Genomic DNA, 14,363 nt, shown 5'->3' on the forward strand with positions numbered 1-14,363 from the left:
TTAAACCGTAAAATGATTCAGTTTTAAAATGTTTTATGATTTCATCGTGTAAATATATTGCCTGATCGTGTTTTTACCTAAATCTAATTTCAACACAGGAAAGGTTGTTCTTGGTTTTGACGTAAAGAGAGGGATTATGACCTATCACGAAAATATCTCAGAATCACTTTTGACGTCAAATTATTTGGACTAATGTCTACGTTCCTGTAAAGGGTAAGACAGTAACGGATCCTCCAATGGGCGTGATTCTTGTACGAACTGATTAATGTCATGTAATTTGTCTAGAAATCGCAAAAATAAAAATATATGATAAAATTTATCGGAAATATAAAGAACTGATTAAATAATGTGCAATTTCACAAACATGACAAGCGCTTTCAGTTCATATTTAATCTTTTCCGTGGAAAATGCCCTTTCTTTAATTAGGCTGTGTTTAACCGGAAGCGAAGGAAGCCGTCTACTTTCGGTTTTGCTTTTTATTTCTGCGAAGGAAAAAATAATAAAATGTATAGTAATGTTCTTGTTTTGAAACATTCATTGATTCCAAACTATTTGTTTTAATGTAAAGTTTTAATATCTCTCTGCAACATCAGCTGTGTCAGTGTGTCACACATCAAATTTGAGACACTTACTAAAATTTCGAAACGCACTTTCGTTTTTGAAAAAAATTATGACAGTCACAAACATAGAAATTAAAATAACTGATTACAGGGGCGTCGGAAGGTGTTTGATATTTGGGCCGCGAGGGGGGTAGGTAAAGGAGGGGGATATCCCCTTCCGTTAGGGGGTAGCCTTACTCATTTGTCTTATCGGGATGACTTATTTTATTGATCAGGTCGGCGTGACGTCACTTCCTAGCAACCGATAAATCCGAGATACAGCAAGGTGAAAGTATCACGTAGCAACCTGTAGCGATTAAACAGGCGGTACGGGTCGCGATGTTGTTTTCCTAGTCAATTATGAAATAAAAAAGTATTATGATCTACTTTATTGGAAAACAACATCGCGACCCGTACCGCCTGTTTAATCGCTACATGTTACGTGATACTTTCACCTTGCTGGTTACTGGACGACTAGAAAGCAGGCTAGGCATCCGGTTACCGGACGACTAGACACTTCCATATTATAAATTGACAGGGAATAATATTATTTGCCTAGCCTGCGTTCTAGTTGTCCAGTAACCGGACGTCTAGCATTTCCCCTGGCGATTTACTAGTCGCCCGGTAATCGATTTCTCATAATTGTCTAATCACAATTATATATACTTCTATTACAACTATCATTCTGTTTGATGGTAGATTTATTGTACTTTATGCAATAGTTTTCAGAGTATTTGAATCAAACATTTTGCTTGATATTTACGTTACACCTGATTGTTCGAGACAGACCAAGTAGTGCTCCTCTATGATAAAAATAATGTCTATGATAAATAGATATTTTTGACAGTAATGCTTAAACTAGTAATGATAGTGAAGTTTGAGGTTTTGAAACAAAATCATATTCACCATAACATAAATATTTATGTTTAAAATCTTTGCATTATGCATTTTACTTTTAATTTAAGTTTAATTTGCATTTTAAGTGACGAATTTGGAAATTTGTAATTCAATAAAAAAAAGAGAGCACTGATAATGTCACATTTTGTTATTACTTTAATTTTGTACATTTATGTACCATTCTACCTCACAGCGCAAAACTCACAAAATATGTTTTTACCAAACTTTTTGAGCTTCATTAGCAATATTCAAAATGTGCTAACTTAAATATGAACAATGCGGCAATGGAAAATAGTATTTGCACTCATGTTCTTTTCACGACCACTGAACTGCACTACGAATTTTAACTAATGGCACATTGTCCATTTCTAATCCAGAAAACCCGTTACTAACAAAAAATGTTATATATGACATTGAATTAGCACTTTTGTTTTTACTAATTTTTTCTATTCTGACCGGTTCATTTTATTGAGATTGGCTGTGTAGCAGATTTTTTAATGTTTATCATTAAGGATGATATGAATTAGCAACGAGGTGGCACTTTTCCTATCTTTATTCTTCCTTCAATCGTCTTTGTAAGTTTATGCTGCAACATGTTCATCAATAATTTCAAGGAGTTTGTTATAAGATTGGGAGTTTGTACTGTTTGGTTTCATTATGGGTATGTGGTCAGAGTCCAAGGTGAGATTGGGAGTGTTAAAATCACCAAAAATCCATTTGGTGCCCTTAAGGGGTCTGGAAAGTTCCAGTGACCTTTCGAGCTCAATTAGATTAATGAGATCATTTCCTTTGGTCTGTAGTAGGCAGCAACATATAGAGACTGAGAGGCATTCATATTTTTTTTTTACCCATAGCAGTTCACACTGTGTACTGAGTTGTTGCTGCACTGATGAAGTTTTTTTGTTTTTGACCAAAATGAAAACGCCACCACTTTTACCTGAAAGCCTATCTTTGCGAAATGGGGTGTAACCTAATGAAGAGGGGAATATCTCACTTATGTGGTGGTCATTGGTGAGCCACGATTCAGTTGCTATGACGATATCTGGATTTTGAGTGTCAAGTAGAACATAGAATTCATGTTTTTATTGACTATAGATTGGCAGTTCAGATACATTACCTTAAGATTAGCATGTGGTGGAGGGTTATTTTTAACTTTGGAGGTTGACCTGGTGGGACCTGACTCTGGGCTACTATTTGAAAGCGGGGAGAAAAAGTTGTGATTTCTGGTGGGGGATGTGCAAGGGCTGGGTAAATAACTAAAGAATAACATAAAGAAACAACATGGTAATCATTTTATCAGTTTTAATAGGAACCTGTTAATAATCAGGAAAACAATTATGAAAAAAAAAGATTTTTACCTATAATAAACGTTGTCATAGTTTGGAATTAAATTGTTATGCCTATTCCAAAACAATTTATTTTTCCTTTTGATATTTTAATTTTGTAATTTTTATCATTAAAAAAAATAAAATTGGGCTATGATAATGGTGCCTTCCAGTGGTGTGGCCTTGAAGCATATGAACTGTTGACAGCGTCAGTTGATAGTACATATGTAACCAGTAAGATGACAACGACACAGTTACAATATTTACTTTGCATACTGTGTTGGTATTTTGTGACATTGCTCTGTCGTTTAAGTATTTCACTTTAGAAGGTGATGATTCTTGAGTATTTTTGCATAATTCACCTATTATGTTAAATGGTTAATTGTTTTATTGTAACCTTGACATGAATAGCTTTATACTTTGAAAGGTTTAGTATTTACACTAATTGTATAGCTTGATCGATAACCTGATAATCTACGAACCAAACTAGTGTAATCTACGAGACAATGAAAAAAAGCAGTTGTATCATTATCATTGTATCTTTGGCAAATCTAGCTCAGTCGCCTGAGAATATGAATATATTATTGATTCACTTACACTGCACGGTAAATATATGTGTTTGCTTCATATTATTCTAATTAAATCAAAAGAGAAGGTATCTTGAAAAATGGAATAAACAACAAGTATTTCATTTTTTATTTGTCCTTTTTATTTGTCCAAAAGTAAAAGTTACATAATAATATCAAACAGTAACTTATACTGAACAAACGTGTAGACCATACTCTGTAGCACTGGTAACTGAAGTACATATTTTTGTAAAAACTTGCATCATAATTGCATATCAATGAATGCTAGTCGTGTTGTAAAGTTTATAATTTTTGAGCACAGCATGTCATTTTTAAACATATATATCTTGAAAACCTTTTTAGTGTAAATGGTAAAAATTCACATTTAGGCCGAGATATATCATTTACACCGCTGGTAATTCTCAAATACAAATCAGAGGAAGAGAAAAATTTCACTTTCTAATACCTCAATTCACCAGGTTAAGAGAGAATGCGTCATAAGTTGAATGAAAAACCTAGCTGCCCCTCACCGTTGTGGGTCGGAGCTTCGCTTTGGGCATAGTAGAATTCTTCATGGGAGGAAACCATCCAGCAGGTTTATCGAAGCCTGGTAATTCTACCCAGGTACCCGCTCATCAAGAGAGTCACCTAGTATCTTTCTACACCGTGGAAGCTGGAAAGTCACCATATGACAGACCTACAAATTTGTAATGTGATGTTACAAAAAGAAAAGGTCATTTTAGAGCTCCTCTGGACTGAAACGTTGACATGTTACATGGAGCAGTCTTATTTTATATGGCATAAATATTTGCCTAAATGAGACTGAGTGCCGCAAGCAATCCCTGGAGGTTAGGGTCACACTTACGGTTCAAAAGTCTCTTTACAGCTTACATTGGCAGTAACTTGACATACACGGACCAGTCTTACTTTTATTTGGCATAAATGTGTTCTTCAATGGGATGGAATGTCACATTCAAACCCGAGGCTCCTGTCTGATTTGTCAGAGTCACACTTAGGGTCAAAGATCATTTTAGATGTTGTGCGGACCGTAACTTTGACATGCATGGAGCTATCAATCGTATTTTTAGTTGGCTTAAATCTTTGATGCAGTGACAGGGCACAAAAACAAGGCCCCTGTCGGAAAGGTAAAGGTCATACTAGGAGGGAGGTCAAAAGGCATAAAAAGTCTTGTCTAGGCAATAAGTTTGACAAGCATATAACAATTTTATTTTATTCCGCAGAAATAATTGGGAGGTGGCTTCCAGCTTAAAAATTTCTCACATGGAGATGATGTCATTAATTTAGGATCAGCTGTTGTATTACAATATTGTGATTAGATTACAAAAAAAATGTATATAAGACAAACTGATTTAATAAAATTTCATAGTAAAAAAATAAATTGATTTTTTTAAATCATTCAATTTCATTTTAACGCAGGTATATAATCACAATTATAACAATACATTGTCAGCAGCAATCGTATAAGAATTTTCCCCATTTTTGTAGACTGTTCAAGGGTCCCCTACTTAAACACCTTATTCGATTTATTTGATAGTTATTTCTGTGAATTTCGCATTTTTTTTTATCATAAATTGACTTCAGTGAAAAAATGTAAATATATTCATAAGGAAATAGAATATTTGAAATGATCTTCGCTCAAAATTAGCGATTGAATTTTATTCTCTCTAATATACATATAGGAATGCAAGTCTTTTCAGATTGGTTTTACCTGCGTAGATAGAATGTCAGTACGATTCAAAAGTAGTACAACTATTTTGTCATGGATAATGGTTTCACTACCTGATTCCTCTTTTCTTAATAGTATTGTACTATTTTATTGAACTGTCAAATGCATATTGATTACATACATGGGCGGTACACAGAATATTTTAATCTTCGGTTGATTTTCGGTACATTCCGTATACGGAAAATAACCAGGAATTAAAATGGTTTATATTTAAAGCGTGCATACGAATGTACGCAAGTCACGATAGCTAAGTGGTCATCGTCAATAGCTTGAAACCTGGAGACCTTAAGATAAAAACCGTTCAGAGTCTGTTTTTAGTTCACCTGAGGCAAAGGCTCATGTTGAGCTATTGTGACCGCTCAATGTCCGTCGTGCGTCGCCCGTCCGTCAACATTTCCTAAAAATATCTTCTTCTTGAAAACCACTGGGGGCATTACACCAAACTTCAAAGGACTGATCCTTGGGTGGCCCCCTTTCAAAATTATTCAAAGAATTGAATTCCATGCAACACATAGACTTATATAGGGAAAACTTTGAAAATCTTCTTGTACAAAACCACATGTCCTAGGGCTTTGTTATTTGGTATGTAGCATCATCTAATGGTCTCCTACCAAGATTGTTCACATTATCACTCTAGGGACAAATACGGCCCCGCCCTGGGGGTCACATGGTTTATATAGAGTTATATAGGGACAACTTTGAAAATCTTCTAGTACAAAACCACATGGCCCAGTGCTTTGATATTTAGTATGTAGCATCATTTAGTGGTCCTCCACCAAGATTGTTCAAATTATCCCTTAGGGTCAAATATGGCCCCGCCCCGGGGGTCACATGGTTTATATAGAGTTATATAGGGGAAACTTTGAAAATCTTCTTGTACAAAACCACATGGTCCAGGGCTTTGATATTTAGTATGTAGCATTATTTAGTGGTCATCTACCAAGATTGTTCAAATTGTCCCTCTAGGGTCAAATATGGCCCCGCTCTGGGGGTCGCAAGTTTTACATAGACTTATATAGGAAAAAAAGTTTAAAAATCTTCTCATCTGAAACCACAACTCTTAGACCTTTGATATTTGGTAAGTGGCATTGTCTTTTGGTCCTCAATCAAAATTTTTCAAAGTGTAACCCTGGAATGAAAATAGGCCCTGCTCTGGGGTCCCTAGTTTTATATAGACTTATATAGAAAAAAGCTTTAAAAACCTTCTTTTCAGTAAACATACAACCTAGGCTTTTGATATTTGGTATGATGCATTGTCTAGTAGTCCTCTACCAAAATTGTTCAATTATGCCCGGCCTGAGATTAAAAGAGGCCCCACCATGGGATCACTTAGTTATTATGTGATGTATGTAGGAATAACACTTAAAAAATCATCTGATCCTATTTGCAAGACTATTTAATTATAATTACCTGATGACCCCAAGTAATATGATGTCACTTGATTGTGATCTTGACCTACTTTCTTGTTTTTTAAGATACAGCCTTGAAATATTAATGACTTACACAGTTTTGCACACAAATCGTAAAACTGAATTTCATTGACCATAAATGTGACCTTCTGACTTTCATAATATTTTACCATCAGTTTGAAATTTGAAACATGTAGCTCATATTACTCAGGTGAGCGATCCTGAGTCATCATGACCCTATTGGTTTGTTTTTTTTTTACAAATTTCAAGAAACACTTTGTACTTTTGGACCAGTCTTAATGAAACTTAATCAGAATGTTACTCTCAATAAAATCTTTGACGAGTTTGATATTGGGTTATCTGGGGTGAAAAAATTGGTCACTAAGTCAAATCAATGGAAAAGCTTGTTAACATTCTAGAGGTCACGTTTATGACCATATCTTAATGAAACTATGTCAGAATGTTAATCTTTATGATCTTTAGGTCAATAGGTCAGGTGAGCGATACAGGGCTTTCATGGCCCACTTGTTTTTTTAATTTCTCATTTCAAAAATATGTTTATGTTGTTTTTATTCACAGTTTATTTCCCTACATTGTAAATTTCATACATATAAGTTACAACTAGCTGAATTTATCATTCAGTTTCGCTCGTGGTGTTGATACTGCTGTCATCAGAGTCATATAAATCATATAAACAATTAAAAATGAAAAATAAAAATGTTCTTCCTAATGAACCAGCGATTTTCCAGCATTTGAGTCATGTGCTGTAACCACTGGGCCACAGACACGAACGACGAGTACTTGTTTCACTTCCAATACTAATAATGAAATTTGGACATTTAACCAAAATTTCTTTCCGTGAAACATATAGATAGCATCGAAGTTGAGTCGAATATTATAATATCGAATGCACAGAGCGTGTAATATATGCACATTTGACAGGTTAAAATTCAACATGTTACTGTTACAAATACCGTGCTAGAGTACAGTTCATAAAATAAACAAAGGTGTTTGTAAACATAGACGGCTCCAAACGGAAGGGGAAGAAGTAGGCATTGTTACTGAAAATACAAACTTCAAGTAGCAGGTATCTATATTATATGTATGTGTAGTTAACTGCATCAGAATACAATGACTGAAAACATTATTAAAATATCATTTCCTGGAAAAGAGTTATTTGAGCTGAAAAAAAATGATCCCGGATGAAATATTTGGAAAAAATGGAGACAACTCCGCAAAGACTTTATGATAGGCTTAGGTGACAATTGACCTAGTACCTCATGCAAACTACCCACTTTTTACCTGTAATCATGAAAAAAGTATGCATACTTGCCACATGGATTAGCAATCTGAATACAAAACTATGTAAAGATCAAATAATTGATTGCCCTGGGGAAATTAGGACATTTTTGTGGTGAAATTTGTCAACGAACAGACGACTTTTTTTTAAAAAGTCAAAACCCACAGAATTTCACAAGGTGAAATATGTTGAAAAGGCTGGAAAGAGAATAATCTCAACTACCCATACATATGCGTCAAAGTATGGGAAAAATATCTAGAAATATGAGAAAATCGAAGAAATTAATTTCAAGACTGTTAGATGCATAACTGTGTAATCATCCATGGCATTTATCATAGATAGGTTACTTTTTCCTTTGCACTGATATAACATGGGCAGGATTAGGATTAAGAAACGGTGCTCACTCAACAATTTCGCTATATAATTAGATTGTTTCCCTTGCGTTAAGAAGGCTTAGGGTAAGTCTCTAGAAGAAGCATTTTGTAGAAATATTTGGATAGCAAAATACAATACATATCGTAGCACTGACCAACCTATAAACCGGGTCAGTCTATTTTATAAGTACATCAACATGGTTGACCCATTTAAACGAGCTGTATGTAGTATGTTTGTTAATTGACGATACACAAGTTCATATTGCGCTACATTTCTCTTAGGGAAAGCCTGGCTATTTTTAGACAGAAATCTGTATTACAGATCAGTGGAACAGACTATAAAATAGCTCGAAAATGGCATTGTCCAATTTATTTGACCGGTCAAAAAATGGACCCGGCTTTCATTATATTCTGTTCGAGCCTATATAAGATTAATATGAAAGCCGGGAACATGATGTTTCGACAGGTCAATTAAATAGTACAATACTATACTGGTCACATAGGCCGGAGTTCAATTCAGGAAGCGCTGGCGGAAACAAGCAATTGGAATATTTTGTTTTTGATTTGTATTCTATATCGTTTAAATTTTCTTTCTCCCTTACCGCCCGACTACCCACCAGACTACTTACCATATCTGAGTTACTTTAATTATGTCCCCTTCCCCCCCCCCCCCCCCCCCCCCCCCTCCTCCTCCTCTGTGGGAGACATATTGTTTTTGCCCTGTCCTAGAACCTTCAAACTTCAAAGGTTGGTAGGGCTTATAAAGGAGACGACTCCAGTTGTTTTTGGGGTCACTCCGTAAAAGATCAAGGTCACAGGGGCCTGAAAATGGAAAACCATTTCCGATCAATAACCCAAGAACGACTTGATCCAGAATTTTGAAACTTCATAGGATAATTGGTCATGCAGAGTAGATGACCCCTATTGATTTTAGGGTCAATCCATTGAAGGTCAAGGTCAAAGGGGCCTGAACATTGAAAACAATTAACGGTCAATAACTTGAGAACCACTTGACGTAGAATGTTGGAACCTAACAGGATGATTGTTCATGCTAAGGAAATGACACCTATCGGTTTTGGGGTCACTCTGTTAAAGGTCAAGGTCACAGGAGCCTGAACATCGAAAACCGTTTCCAATCAATAACTTGAGAACCTCTCTACCCAGAATGTTAAAACTTCATAGGATGATTGTTCCTACAGAGTAGATGACCCATATTGATTTTGGAATCACTCCGTTAAAGGGCAAGGTCACAAGGGCCTGAACATTGATAACCATTTCCGATTAATAACTTCATAACCTCTTGACCCAGAATGTTGAAACTTTAAAGGATGATTGGACATACAGAGTGAATGATCCCTATCGATTCTGGGGTCACTCTGTTAAAGGTCAAAAAAGGTGTAAAATCATTTCCGGAAAATAACTTGAGAACCACTTGACCGAGAATGTTGAAACTTAATAGGATGATTGGACATGCAGAGTAGACGACCCCTATTTATTTTGGGGTCACTTGATCAAAGGTCACAGGAGCCTGAACAGTGACTTAAGAACCACTAGGCCAAGAGTGTTGAAACTTAGCGGGATGACTTGACATGCCAAGTAGATGATCCCTATTGCAGCCAACCATCAGTGTCTCTTTGATTTTCGCTTCTGACCCCTCTTGGCTATAGGACTTTGCATTGGGGTAGACATGCGCTTTGTTACAAAAGCAATTTCTAGTATTATGTTTTCTTTTATAATTTGACATTTTGTTTTCCTATTTTTGGATCTAAATCAGAAATATGTTTGTTAATATTGTTGCGTGGATTATATTTTGAATTGGTTTGCTTTCTAATATAAGAGATGTATGCTTTAGATTGTGCAACATTTCACTGGTATGCAGCAATTTAACATTAATATATACATATCAGTTTAGAATTGAGACCAGAGTAAAGTTATTACATTGTAAATCAAGAAAGTTAAGGGGTGGGGACACTCTTCCATTTGCATCATTTTGAATCCACTACCCCTGCAACTCCAAGACCACTACCTCAAAGGTCAAAGTCATATTTAAAGATCAAAAATCAAAACACGATGTTGTTAGTCCTTTTGACAACTTGCGGGCTCGACATGTTGCCCAAGGTCATCTAGTTTGAGTGTAAGAACAAAGATATTGCCTTTGGTTTCTTGTATGGCCTGCAGAAGAGTAATTGGCTGATATTTTAACCCGTCATGAATAAATGAAGTATACATCTGAAGCATTGAAGATATAGAATCTTAACATCACTGTGTACCAATCATAATTTTATAATCATTTAATCTACTTAGCATTATACTTCATAGACACCTTCCTTTTTTCTACGTCTAAGACATTCTAAGGAAGAAAGAAATTGCGGCTTCTTTGATGCCATGCATCAAAAATTCGTCTTGTTTTCTCATCAAAACTGAGGTTTGGTCATACTAAGAGGTCAAAGGTCATTATTATGTCAGATCTTGTAGGTGCAATAACTTTTGACTTAAATAATGCTTCTGTTTCTGAAATATTTGTATCATTAAGGTTGTGTGTCAACAAATAATGGGCTTGCATTTTTGCCCTTTGGGCATCAACATTCTTGCTTAATCAGTTATCATGAAATGCGCACATCCTGGTATTAACATTGATTATTTATGGGTTATATTTAATTCAGAAAGGTTTACTGTAGTGTTTTTGGAAAAAATACCCCTTTAAATGCTTATGTAAATATGGGCATAGGGGATTTCTTTGTATAAGTATTTCACTGTAACATTATAGAAACAAAAAATATCAGTATCTGGCTGTTCATTATTGTAAGAAAATAGCATAATTCGTGTGACGGCTTTATCTTTTTGAAGAAATGTGTGTTTTTATGCCCCCCCCCCCCCCCACACACACACACATTTGTGTAGGAGGCATATGGCGTTGCTGCTGTCTTTACATCTGTCTGTCTGTATGTACATTCCGAAATCTTGTGTGTCCAATTTATCCCGAACAAGCTTAAATGCTGGAAGGATCTTCTGTTGTGACTATTTTTACTGCAGTTATGACCCTTTGATAGTTTTGCTTTATTGCATTTATGTTAGAGAAACATTGTTCGATTCCTCATACACTATTAAAAGGATATATGCTTGATTGTTTCTTAGATGATGGACCCTGATGTGAAGATGGACTTTTTTCTGTGGCTATTGTTTTAGAATGATGGCCCTTTCTTAAGTTCACCAAATAGGCCTTATTGGAGAAATTTGGTGTGTTCAACTCCTCATACAATTTTTGAAGGAATGGATTCAAAGTTGCTCTGATGCATAACCTTTTCTGAATACAATCTAGATCAAACATTTAGTCGAACAGACTTCATGTGAAGATGATTCTGTACTAAAGACTTTGCTATTTAAAGGATGGGGCAGTATGTTGGGGCATCCATGTCTTATGGACACAATTCTGGTCTACCATTATAATCATCTGTAATTAGCTTAGATATAGCAAATGACATATGAATTTGTCAAAATCTTCACCAGTGGGCCATACCCTCCCCCAGTGAGTTAAGTCATAAAGCTTTGCCCAACGCCCCTGGGAACACATCAAACTACAGTAAAAACTGCCTTAGCGACCCCTTGCTTTCAGCGACTTTCTGTCTACAACGACCTTTTTATTTCCTCCCGATGCATTCCACATTAAAATTGGCTTGTTTCTAGCAACCCCCAGTCTGATGTGTACAGCGACTGTGACTTCTATTCTTTATAATGACTTTCTGACTCACTCTCGCAAAGGGAGAAAACTTCTCCAGAACTGTAAATGAACTTTTAGATTAGGTTTATTTTAAACCGAGCTTTAAAAGGTCATCTAAAATATTACTCGCTTTATCAGAGTGTTTCAATGCCCTTAATAAGTTGCCAACTAGAACATGTATTATATGCCTAAAACCAAGACCTCTCCTAGTCAGACTGTGTATAGAGACTCCCTGTCCACAATGGCCTTTTTTGAAACACCAAAGGTTGGTTCCTGAATACAATCTTTACTGTACAATTAAATATATCTGGACAAAGTCACCATAATATGCTTCCAAAAGCTGCTGTAAAAAAAATATTGGTTCATGTCAAGATGAAACTACCAGTACACTTCCAGATTTGTTATTGGCAGAAAGATATCTCTGAAGAAACTTTTGGAGCTTTATATTTTCACACTGGCAATAGCTTTCGCAGAAACGGTGGTTCCAACGCCGCGGCGATGGAGGATTCGTCGCAGAAGCGGTGGAGAAATATGGCCGACTAACTATATATATTTACGCTCTCGTCGGTACTTTTTCTAACGAGTGTTTCACGTTTGACTGAAAACAACCGATGAGACAGGCGCCCACATGTGTATTCTTCCAGCCAAAAACACTTGTTCAGTGCAATTCTTTGTCATTAATGTAAACACTTCTGTACAGTTTGACGAGAGACTGCCGTTTTTGTAGAATTTCTATCAGAAATGGTAAATTCTTGTACAAAACCACCCCTGAGCATGTGTGCATCAAAATGTAAGTCTGGCACTGTCAAGCAAAATCTTTTTCTCCGTAATCGGTGATTTTTCATTGCAAGCATACAAAATGATCGGCAAAAAATGATTCTAACGCAGTGTGCGGTGGGTACAGTTGCAACGCATTACGGTGGATTTTGTTTCTATAATGTTCGCTATTGACTTTAAATTGGAGTATACAGCATATTCCCACAATTTTGATTGGGTAGGGCCATAACATTACTTTGACATAAGACTAAAAGTTTAGAATAAATATGACATTGATTTGCACATCCGTAAATACAATATATCAAGTGACAGTATTAATTTTCTGATTTGACCACATGCAGCTTCTGCATCGTATGATAAACCAACTTGACTGAAGTACCAATACAATTACTAATACCTAGCATACCTTAACAAAATGCCATTGAGCAGCTGTGCTACTGGGATTAAGACTTTTTACAAGTAGGCTAATTTACCTCTTCTTCAGCAATATCCTTTATTTTTAGGTGTTTACCACAGAATCTCAGTGTCAAGGAAAGTTTAGTTTTTATCTTAGTGACAAGATGAGATTAATAATATTTGATTGCCCTTCGTCCGTCGTCTGTCAGTCGTCTGTCCGTCCGTCGTCCGTCCACAATTTCTTTTGAACACGATAGAGACCTCATTTTTCAACACATTTTAATCCCCGAAGGAGCCAAAATGTTTACATTATGAACATGATAGCAGTGACATTTTACTTTCGATTTTTACCACACTTACACACAAATTAAAGAACAATAAGATCTCGGTTCCTATTTAAATTCAGCTAGATTCCATCATATTTTCAAAAGATACTTCCCCTGAAAGAGGCAAATTTTCTATTCTGGCCCTCTCAGCCATATAAGGTTTCATTTATGCTTGGATTTGATACAAACTTGCATATGTGTGCCCAATCACATGATCACGCTACGTCATTTTGAGACCAAAAGTGAAAAAGGAAATGTAAACAAAAATTATAAATCAGGGCGTAAGTTTTATTATTCAATATATTGTGTGAATATCATGTACATTATTCGAAATCTGTTTGAAAGTGCTACACACGGTACAACAATTGTCTCACCAAAACCCCGTTTTAACGCTATTCCTGTTCAACCACTTTCGACAGTATGCGCTAAATGTGCAAGTCAATTGAACAGGAATAGCATTAAAACAAAGTTTTTGGTGGGGAAACCATAGTACCGGGGATAGCACTTTCAAGTGGGTTTCGAATCATATGCATGATATAAACACAATATATAGATTAAAAAACTTACGCCCTGATTTTCAATATTTGTTTGCCCGTGCGAAGACAGGCCAGTAAATCCTGGGATATCTCAGGAGAAATTCCTGCCAATTTTCCTGGGATATGGAATATCTCAAGATTTTTCACGCCGGTAATTGGAACAGGATTTATTCCTGCACATTCCTGGACAATCCTGTATAAGTAGGAAATGTCAGGATGTACAAAATAACATTGCCAAGATTGAAAAAAGTGTCCTGGGGCCAGGATATCCTGGAATTTCCTGGAATGTAGATGGAGTACCAGGACCAGGAAATCCCAGAAAGTCAGGATGGTAGAGTGTCCTGGGGCCAGGATATCCTGGGATTTCTTGGCAAGTAGAAGTAATCCTAGGGC

At 36.0% G+C, this 14,363-nt stretch overlaps 1 protein-coding gene across 1 annotated transcript in view; it reads left to right on the forward strand.

Annotated features, from left to right (window-relative positions):
* Window positions 1–443: 443 nt before the first annotated feature.
* Window positions 444–14,363, forward strand: part of LOC123550949 (E3 ubiquitin-protein ligase rnf213-alpha-like) — a 163,279-nt gene continuing 149,359 nt past the window's right edge. The window contains exon 1 of the mRNA XM_053540369.1: window positions 444–506. The gene's annotated coding sequence lies outside the window, so the exon portion shown is untranslated. The remainder of the gene's footprint in view (window positions 507–14,363) is intronic.

The sequence above is a fragment of the Mercenaria mercenaria genome, chromosome 4, assembly GCF_021730395.1.
Source record: "Mercenaria mercenaria strain notata chromosome 4, MADL_Memer_1, whole genome shotgun sequence".
Lineage (NCBI taxonomy): Eukaryota > Metazoa > Mollusca > Bivalvia > Venerida > Veneridae > Mercenaria > Mercenaria mercenaria.